The following is a 10,216-nucleotide window of genomic DNA, read 5'->3' as shown; positions in this document are numbered from 1 at the left end:
GAATGGGATGAGGGTAGAGAGATGAGCAGAGAAAAGGAACTTAGTGTTGCAGCTCTGTCCATGTAAGGGCTGGTGCAGTTGGCAAAATATAAACAAGATAGAGGAGAGGCTTAGGAAATGCATGGCCAACAGCATCATGCAGGGAAACTGGGTGAGGCTCCACGCTTCCAGGCCCACAGCCCCCGGGCCTGGTATCAGCAGAAGCCCCACCCTCGTTAATCCTGAGGGGCCTTGGAAGAGCCCACAGCCAGTCTGTCCGGGCACTTGCCGCAGAACCCACACCTGTCTGGCCTCCCCTGCTGGGGACAGTGATGTTAAACAGTGGCCTCTGATGAGCACAGTGTTCCTGCTGATGGCCCTGCCTCTGACATCTTTGAGGGACTGGGAGAGGGCTGGGTCCGAAGTAGAGACAAAGAGAAGAGCCTTCCCGCAACTCTGCATTCCTGAGCCCCAAAGCATCAGGAAGAGTCTCCTCCATTTCCTCCCCATTACAAAACCACAGCCCACGAGTACAGGAACGGAGACACCCAAGGAGGAGACTGTGCCCTATGATGGAGAAGAGCTAGGCGCCCACATCGCATTCTGGACAGACAGTGATGGAGCCTGCTCCAAGGTACAGGCTCTTTCAATCCTCTCCTTAAAACCAGATCCGTGGACCCTGCGCCCATGGTTATCCCTGTCAGAGTCGGGACCAGCCCTTAAATGAATCTGGATGGAAGAGCCATGACCAAGGAGCCAGGCGGATCTGGTCTCAGTCATGTTCCAAGCCCTGGGACCCTGGTCCAAGTGCTGAAGCTCCCTGTGCCCCATTTTGTCCATCTGTGAAACGGGGATGCTCTTGGCACCTAATTCATGCAGCTGTTATGTGTGCATGATACTGCAGACTGCGTGCTCGGCACAGACCTGGCCCTAGCAAGTGTCCTGTAGACATTAGCCATGTTATTTTGAATGAGAATGCTCTTGGCCTCAAAATGTAATTTTTCTACCCGATTCCCCCTTAAGAGCGTCTCTTTCAGCCCCAGCTGAGATGGAAATGAGGAAATGAACCTGACATCCACTCTATACATCCCTTTGATGAGAGTCACCCTTCAGGAGGAGAGACCTCATTGAAATGTAATTTTTTTCCCATTAATCATCCACCCAGACAGCTCTCAGTTCTCCAATTCTCTTAAGCAAATAACAACGAAAAAAAAAATCTTTTCTTCAACCTCTAAGTGCAGATTTCTATAATAAAAAGCATGGCATTGAAGCAGTTATCTCCTCTCATCTAGTTTTCCCTTTCATAACTCACAAAGGTTTTTCTCTTTCTCTCTCTCTCTCTCTCTCTCCACCCTGTCTCTCTCTCTCCCCCTGTCCTCACCATCTTCCTTTCTTTGAGGCCAGATGCATGCATGGAAGAGATAGCATCATCATAGGCCACGACGGGTCTCCATGGAGTCCAACTTTGAAAAGCCAAGCAACCCTGGCTTGGCCCCAATCCATACAATTTCCCCGGGTGCTTCCTCCATGAACTCGATTCCTCAGCCTCTTAAAGTGGGGATAATAACATTAACAGCTCAGGCTTTCCGATGGTTGGGGACTGCCATTGCTGAATGCATAGATTCAACAAATATTGACTGGATGTCTACTGGGTGCTGGGACCAAGGGATCCAGCCATGGGCAAGATGCAGTGGGAGGCTTCTTGGCATTTTCTTTCTAGGACCAGTCCTGGAGGAGACATTCTTGAAATGGAAATTGCAGAGTAGGGATCCCCAAGACAACTGTGACTGACTACAAATTTTGGGTCCCCAAGCCTATCCTCAGGGCTAATAATTTGCTTAAAGTTCTCACAGAACTCACTGAAAGCCACTGTACTCCATCACAGTTTGTTACACAACACAATATAGATTAAAATTGGTCATTGGAAGAGACACATGGAGCAGAGCCCAGGGAAGTTCCAAGCATAAAAATTCTAGCTGTCCTCTCCTAAGTCCCAGACGGCACTCACTTTTCCTGGCAATGATGTATGACCACACACATGGAGATTTGCCAGCCAGAGAAGCACATGTGAGCCTCCATACCGAGAGTTTTTATTGGGGTTCAGGCACATAGACATGGATGACTGCCTATGTGGCTTGCCTTTGGCCTCCAGTCCCTCCAGAGGTCAAGTTAGTACTGGGTGACCCAAGACCCCCACCATAAATCATACTGTAGACATAGCCTATCTTGTGTGGCCTAAGATCTCCCAGGTAAACAAAGACACTTTCATCAGACAGGACATTCCAAGGGCTTAGAGGCCACCTCCCAGGAGCCAGGGACAAAGACCAAACCCTCTCTGGACAGTGTTAATTTTTCACTGCCTGTAAGTTTAGCTGCAAAATCACTCAAGATGTGAACTTCACTCTGATCTGCGTCTTCCTCTTCCAGCCAATATAGCACTACTGACACAGGCATGCAAAGATCACACACAAAGAAAAGCAAAGGAAAACCATGCAAATGCTCAGCAAACTGGGACATTTAAACAGAGGAAGGTACATCCATGCCGAGGGATCAGAGCAGCGGATAAAGTGATGAGGCACCGCTCTACGGTAGCTCTGTATTGTAGAAGAAAATGCTGTTGGTGAAAAAGTCCATTATAGAACAATGGCTATGGAGTAACCACTTGGCCCTGGGCAATTTATTTAACCCCTTGAGCCTCTTCAATTTCCTTGTCTCTAAAATGGGGCAATGCTTTGATCTCCTACCCAGGTCTGCGGTGAGGAGTAAATGGAGCCACACCTAAGAAGCAGCTGGCACACTTGGGGCTGAGCCTGGGCCAGCTCTTAGCACCATGACTTCACTCTCAAGTCCTCAGGGTGAGGCTGCAGTGCACAGGGAGACTGTTCTGAGGGGCTCTTCTCGGAGACATTTGTTACCAGGCAGCAGCCTTGACCACTCAGACATTCATTATTCATTTGATAGACTGATCAATTTGTTCATTTCTCCATAATAAAGCTCTGTACTAGGTGTTGGATTTTGAGGAGTAACGAAGCCACACAAAGTCTTTACCTTCAAGGAGTAACCAGTCCAGGATGGAAGACAGACTGCAAACTTAGCCAAGAGGTGGGGTGCACCGGCCCAAACTCCCATAGCCGGTCCAATTTTATCCTTGGCGAGGAGATCCTCATCCCAGGCATCCTTCGATACATGCCTTGGATGAGGCTCTCACAGCATTTGGCCAAGCGTGGTGCCCGGACCACCTGCATCATGGTCTTGGAATCCCACCCTGGACCTACTGAGTCAGAGCCTTTGGATATGGGGCCCTAGCACCCGCCTTTGTAACAAAGGCTCTTTGAAACTTTGCGTTTGAGGGAGTTTGGCTCAAGTTAGAGAAACAGAACGAAGTCCTGCAGGAACAGAGCAGCCTTGAATGGGGGACCCGAAAGAGGAACCCCACTCTATGAATGGACCCCAGGAGAGACGTTAAGGAGTTGGATTTTATTGACGTAAAGAAGCAAATATTCCTGTGTCCCCAGGAAGGGTGAGGTTCTGTGCCAGGTTGGGATGAGATTACCAAAATGTTTGAGAAAGAAAGAGCTCTTCCCACTGAGAATACCGCTCTTAAAACTCCACCTCCCCATGGCTTCACATCAGCAAAGCCCAGAGATCGCGCCAACCACACATGGAGACCAATAGGACCGAGAAGGCAGATCTGCCGGGGTTAGGGAAGAACTTGAACCTGCAGCTGCAAAGTCGGCACTCGGCAGACACTCAGGATGCTCTGCTTCTTTCCAAGATCTGGGCCTTCCTTTTGAGGACAAAAGTTGCCTTAGCCCCAGCTCCTAAGCACTTAGAAACAAAATAAAATTAAGTTTTGAATAACAAGTCTTGAGTTGTTGGGGTGAGGTCACTGTTGAAGCACTGTGTCAGGCCCAAAGAATGTTTCCATTGCCCGCCGCCTCTCGGGTGACCCCCTCGAAGGAGGCCTGCCTGCTACAGCAGGTCACAAATAGAGGGCAATTAATTTTTACAACCCTCTGCTCTCAGTGGCCACCGCATGCTGGGGTGAGGTCACTCTTGCCGCTTTATTTTTATCCGTTTTAAAGATGTTGGTGTCTTGAGACTCACACTTCCCCAGCGAGCTCAGATCCCCTGGTTCACAAGTGGCAGCTCTGCAGAGCTCCATGGTAAGTGACTGTGGGTGACAGCAAAGACCACCACCCGATATCGCGTGAGCTCAGATGAGTTCCCTCCCCTCTCAAGGCCTTGGTTTTCTCAACCCCAAATGCTAAGCATCGACTAGACTAGCATTTCCCAAATTTCAGTAATTTCTGACCCACCACCATCATTTTGGCCTGATCTACTACCTGCACTATAATTCAAGTCACTATTTTTCTTTTTCTGTAAATCACCTCACATTTCTAATTAGACATTTAACTAAAAGGAAACTTGAGATCATTATCATAAATGGAAGTCGGCATTCCTTGCCATTAATAAAAGGTAACTACAGAAATAAATACCTTGACCACAAATGAACATTGCTAAATTCCAGCCAGATACTGCTGCCTGCTGATGGCTTCAAGCCTGAGGCCTCTCTCTCTTCATTCAAAAGGGAGCTTAGAAGTGTCAGGAGGTGCTAAAGACTCTTAGTGCCAGACGAAGAATTTTCCTTTGATATAACCAGAGGGGAATAATTTTCACACTATGTAAATCGATGCCCTAAAATCTACAATCATCTTCCCCTCAACCAGCAGCTTGGTTGAAGAAGCTGGGAACTTGGGAAGACACTGGTTTAGATCTTTCCTACAAACCTTTACTTTTGAGTGATGATATAAAGCTCTAGATTGCTTCTGGAGCTTTCTTCCAAGCTACCCAGCATTTGGCCAAGTGTGGTGCCAAGACCACCTGTATTATAGTCCTGGGACCCCAACCTGGACCTACTGAGTCAGAGCCTTTGAATTTGAGGCCCTAGCACCCGCCTTTGTAGCAAAGGCTCTTTGAGACTAGTGTTTGAGGGGGCTTCACCCAAGTTAGAGGAACAAAATGTGGCACTTGTCAGAAGGCCTGCGGGAACAGACCAGCCTTGAATGAGGGCCCCGAGAGTGGAGCAAGAATCCAATCTGGTTAGTGCTGGCGGTGTCAGCCGCTATGCACTTGTGCAAATAAATGATTCTCTTCTGGATAAGGTAGAGATGCCTGGTGGACTTATTCCGAGCCAGAGAAGACCCCGCAAATTCCTCTGACTCTGTCCTCAGAATGGTGTGGAATGAACTCCACCCCATGGACCCCATGAGAGACCTTAAGGAGTTGGATTTTATTGACATCAGGTAGGAAACATTCCTGTGTTCCCAGGAAGGGTGAGGTTCTGTGCCAGGTTAGGATAAGATTATTGAAACGCTTGAGAGAGAAAGAGCTCTTCCCTCTGGGAAGCATCAACCTAGAGCTGTGAGCGGGGCTGGGGGGCCGGGCTGGCCCTGTCTCTGCTCTTGCGCCACGGTGAAAACATCTTTCACTGGGAGTTGTCAGCTCTGCCCTCTCTGCCAACAGAAACTTGGAAGCAGCCGTGCCTTTCTGCCTCCCGCTCGCCTTCCCAGCAGGTCTGATCAATGTCCGTTTTAAACCAGGACGTTTCATCTTGCTGTGGAGCCTGTGAACACAGGGCACTGTGGAGCCCAGCATCTCCTTGTTTGTTGTTGTGCAGGGACTGCCATTTGGAGAGAAAAGTCAGGTTGGGAGGCTCTGCTGCAGGCCCCCTCTTTGAAAATCAGATGAATTCCAAGCAAGGGCAAAGATGATCGTGTATCCTGAGAGGTTCCAAGTCTCTGCGCCTCGCCTCCTCATGTAAGCCAAGGTAGCCATTGTCCCTTCCTCATAAGGTGGCTAGGAGGAGGGAATAAAGTCAAGTCTACAAAGCACTGAGCATGCACACACACAATAATAGAAGCTGTTCTGGGTGGGATAGTGTCCCTCCCAAAATTCATGCCTCCCCAGAACCTCAGAATGTGGGCTTATGTAGAAATGCAAATGTAATTAGGCCAGCTGATATCATAATGGATCAGGGTGGATCCTAAATTCAGTGACTGGCACCCTTATGAGAGGAAAGGGCTGCAGAGCTATGAAAACACACAGGAGAGACGCCACTCAGCCTTGAGTCAGACTGGAGTTTCGCTGCCATAAGCCAAGGAGCATGAAGGATTCCTGAGTTGCATGCAATGGATTTTCTCTTACAGCCCCCAGAAGGAGCCAGCCCTGCCGACACCTTGGTGTTGGACTTCTGGCTTCCAGAATTGTGAGAGAACAAATTTCGGTTGCATTCACTGTGGTTCTCTGTAACAGCAGCCCTAGGATAGTAATGCAGAAGCTAATTTACTGAGCACGTAGTAGGCACTAAGCATTTTGTTAAACACCTTACAGACATTATCTCCAATCCACTCACCTGAGGAAGTTGATGCTGTCATCACTTCTGTTTTACAAATGGAGAAACCGAGGCGCTGGTGCTCAGCTGCCCAAGTGCACCCAGGTAAGTGGCAGACCTGGAATTTTTAAACCCTTGTCTCTCTGTTTCCAAAACCTTGTTTGTTCTAGTATCACTCAGCTCCACGAGGCAAGAACTGGGTAGGGCTCTTGTTTTCTACTGGATCTCACACCTGGCAAAGTTCCTGGCACATAGTAGGCCCTCAAAAAAAGTGTAATGACTGAAGCTGGGCAAGGTGGCTCACACCTGTAATCCCAGCACTCTGGGAGGCCGAGGTGGGTGGATTGCCTGAGGTCAGAAGTTCGAGACCAGCCTGGGCAACAAAGTGAAACCCCATCTCTACTAAAATAAAAATGCAAAAAAATTAGCTGGGCGTGATGGTGGGCACTGATAGTCCCAGCTACTTGGGAGGCTGAGGCATGAGAATCGCTTGAACCTGGGAGGCAGGGGTTGCGGTGAGCTGAGATAGCACCATTGCACTCTAGCCTGGGTGACAGAGCAAGACTGTCAAAAAGGAAGGAAGGAAGGAAGGAGAGAGAGAGAGAGAGGAAAGAAAGAAGAAAGAAAGAAAGAAAGAAAGAAAGAAAGAAAGAAAGAAAGAAAGAAAGAAAGAAAGAGAGAGAGAGAGAAAGAAAGAAAGGAAAGAAAGAAAGAAAGAAAGAAAGAAAGAAAGAAAGAAAGAAAGAGAAAGAAAGAAAGGGAAGGAAGGAAGGAAGAAAGGAAGGAGAAAGAAAAAAGAAAGAAAGAAAGAAAGAAAGAAAGAAAGAAAGAAAGAAAGAAAGAAAGAAAGAAAGAAAGAAAGAAAAAGAAAAGTGGAATGACTGCGTTCTGTGATCCTATAAATTCAGAGGATTTGGGAATTTTATGCTGTTTACAAACAGTATATTGAAGGCCTACTGTATGCCGGGCACCAGGGACACAGCAGCAAACAAAACAGTCATGGCTCTGGCTTTGTGGAGTTCCCAGTCCAGCAGTGGAACATTGACACTGAGGAGGTGAACCCTGAGAGAAAGCAGGTGGTTCCTGTGCTGGTCATTGTGCTGAGTGCTGGGAAGCACCTCACAGGGAAAAGCAGCACAGAGGAGCTGAGGATGCTGTGTGACAGAAACGGTGTCATTGTGAGGCCTGGGATTCTCTCTGAAGGCCCGTGCTGCACCCAGGACTGTGGGGGCCTGGAGAGCAGGCTCTCTTGAGAAGATTCTATAAAAGTCTAAGAGTTCATCCATTTTATGAGCTGTATTGTTTACTCTTTAGAAGAAAATAAAAGGAGGTCTGGGTTTCTTCCCTTTGCCTCTAAGACACCTGATTTTGCACCCAGGGGCTTCCAGTTTGGGCCCTTGGCAACAAAAGCAGGGGCCCCACAGTGATAGCTCCTCCAGGAAAGAGGCTGTGCTGCTCAGCCTGGGCCTCCCACACTCCCCTGGGAATAGGTAGCAGGTGCAGACAGCCAGCCTGGAGCCTGGGAATCTTGTCCAGGACCACAGCCAGGAGCCCAGTTTCTAGAGCGTCCCCGCTTCCTAGGGTGAGCACCCTCCTCCCTGCTGATCTCCAAAGCTGACCCCTGAGGAAATTCTCAAAGATGCAGCCCCCGAATCAGAAGGTCTGGTAGAAGAGGTGCTGTGATGTCTGCGCAGGGTCTTAACTTCGGTTCTCTAAAGGAGAGAAGAACGGAAGGGAAGAAAACAGCTGGAAAAAGAAACAAGAAATAAAACAGCTATTTATCTTGATTTTTATTTGACTATAAAAATAACCCAAGTTTGCTCTAAAAAATTCAAACATAAGACAATCAGTTGGTCTTTAGCCTTTGGTGAGTATAAGAACCCAGTGGGGAGATGATTTAAAATGCAGATTCTGCGGGCCCTGTCTTGGGGTGATTCCAGGGTAAGCAGCTCATGGGGTGCACGCTTAGAAGTGCTGATGTAGAAAGTATGTGCCGGGCTGGGTGTGGTGGCTCACACCTGCAATCCCAGCACTTTGGGAGGCCAAGGCGGGTGGATCACCTGAGGTCAGGAGTTCGAGGCCAGCCTGGCCAACATGATGAAGCCCTGTCTCTACTAAAAATACAAAAATTAGCCGGGTGTGGTGGCAGGTGCCTGTAATCCAAGGCAGGAGAATCATTTGAACCCGGGAGGCGGAGGTTGCAGTGAGCTGAGATCATGCCACTGAACGAACTCCAGCAAAGGCAACAAGAGCAAAACTCTGTCTCCAAAAAAAAAAAAAATATATATATATGTGTGTGTGTGTGTATGTGTGTCTGTGTGTGTGTATATGTATATATATAAATATACATATATACGTATGGTCAGAAGTTCGAGGCTGGTCTCGAACTTCTGACCTCAGGCATTCCACCCACCTGTATAATCCACACATGTATATATACGTGTATATACGTATATATATATATATGTGTGTGTATATATATATATACACACATATACATGTATATATATATACATGCGTATACATATATACATATATACATGTATATATACATGTGTATACACATATATATACATGTATATACACATATATATACGTGTATATACGTGTGTGTGTGTGTGTGTGTGTGTGTATGTATATGCCGTTCCTTTCCAATTACAAGCATTGAGCAGGGAGCGAAAGTTCCACCAAGAAAAGACTGGAAGGATGGTGGGCCCCGGGAGAGACTGCAGGAGCCTGTGCATGACTTCCCGCCTTTCTGCAGGGATCCTCTTTTAGCTCAGAAATCCTGCTTTAGGACAGGACCCAGAGTGGAGTCAGATCCACGTCAAGTCACTCAGAGGTTGTTGATGTGTTAGACATGAGGTGCTGTGAGAAGCATGGTTGGACAGCATTTAAAACAAACCAGAGTGTCGGAACTTACCGAAGATCCGGACGCTGCCCAGAGCAGTTGACAAGAACCTAGCCCGAAGGGGAGCCTTAGGAAGATGCTGGAATTGACCCCAGAGCAAAGATGTGCAGGCTGGAGATTTTAAGAAGTTTCTAAAACTTGTATTGTTGCTACAATAAAAGTTACATAAAACTGGCCGATTAATGTTAGTGTCACCAGAGCTAGGAATTTCTCCTTAGAAGCTCAGTGCTTGTTTCTGGTGGCAAAAGTGAAAATCTGTCACATTGTCAGCTCTGAATGTTCATCCTTCAAGAATGTGGCTGTTCCCCACTCTAAATACACCGTAATCATTCTGTTTGGTCCTTAAATGAGCAAATCATTTTCATGGGTTTCTTAGGCCAAGAAATGATTGATCCTATGTCATGGGATCAGAAAGGCCCAGGCATGTTTTTGGAAAGTTCAGAAAACTCTGTCTACACATGTCAGCTGGGAGGGCTTAGAAAGAGTTACCTGCTGCAACATGGACAAACCTTGAGGACATTGGGCTAAGCAAAATAAGCCAGTCATGAAAGGACAGATGGGATAATTCCGCTTGGAGGAGGCACCTAAAGTGGCCGGAGTCATAGAGACAGGAAGGAGAATGGAGGTTGCCAAGGGCTTGGGGGAGGGGGCATGGGGAGGTATTCAACCCGGGCCGAATTTCAGTTTGTGGTGATGAACACGTTCTACTAGGCCAGGAACAGTGGCTCATGCCTATAATCCCAGCACTGTGGGAAGCCAAGGCGGGCAAAATGCCTAAAGGTCAGGAGTTTGAGACCAGCCTGGCCAACATGGTGAAACCCCATCTCTACTAAAAATACAAAAATTAGCTAGGCGTAGTGGTGGGCACATGTAATCCCAGCTACTACAGAGGCTGAGGCAGGAGAATCGCTTGAGGCCAGGAGATGGAGGGT

At 47.7% G+C, this 10,216-nt stretch overlaps 1 pseudogene; it reads right to left on the bottom strand.

Annotated features, from left to right (window-relative positions):
* Positions 1-4,988: 4,988 nt before the first annotated feature.
* LOC129474520 (uncharacterized) lies at positions 4,989-5,809 on the bottom strand (annotated as a pseudogene).
* Between the last annotated feature and the right edge of the window lie 4,407 nt (positions 5,810-10,216).

The sequence above is a fragment of the Symphalangus syndactylus genome, chromosome 24, assembly GCF_028878055.3.
Source record: "Symphalangus syndactylus isolate Jambi chromosome 24, NHGRI_mSymSyn1-v2.1_pri, whole genome shotgun sequence".
In the NCBI taxonomy this organism is placed as follows: domain Eukaryota; kingdom Metazoa; phylum Chordata; class Mammalia; order Primates; family Hylobatidae; genus Symphalangus; species Symphalangus syndactylus.
Note: the sequence above shows the minus strand (reverse complement) of the source record. Positions and strands in the feature narration are given on the sequence as shown.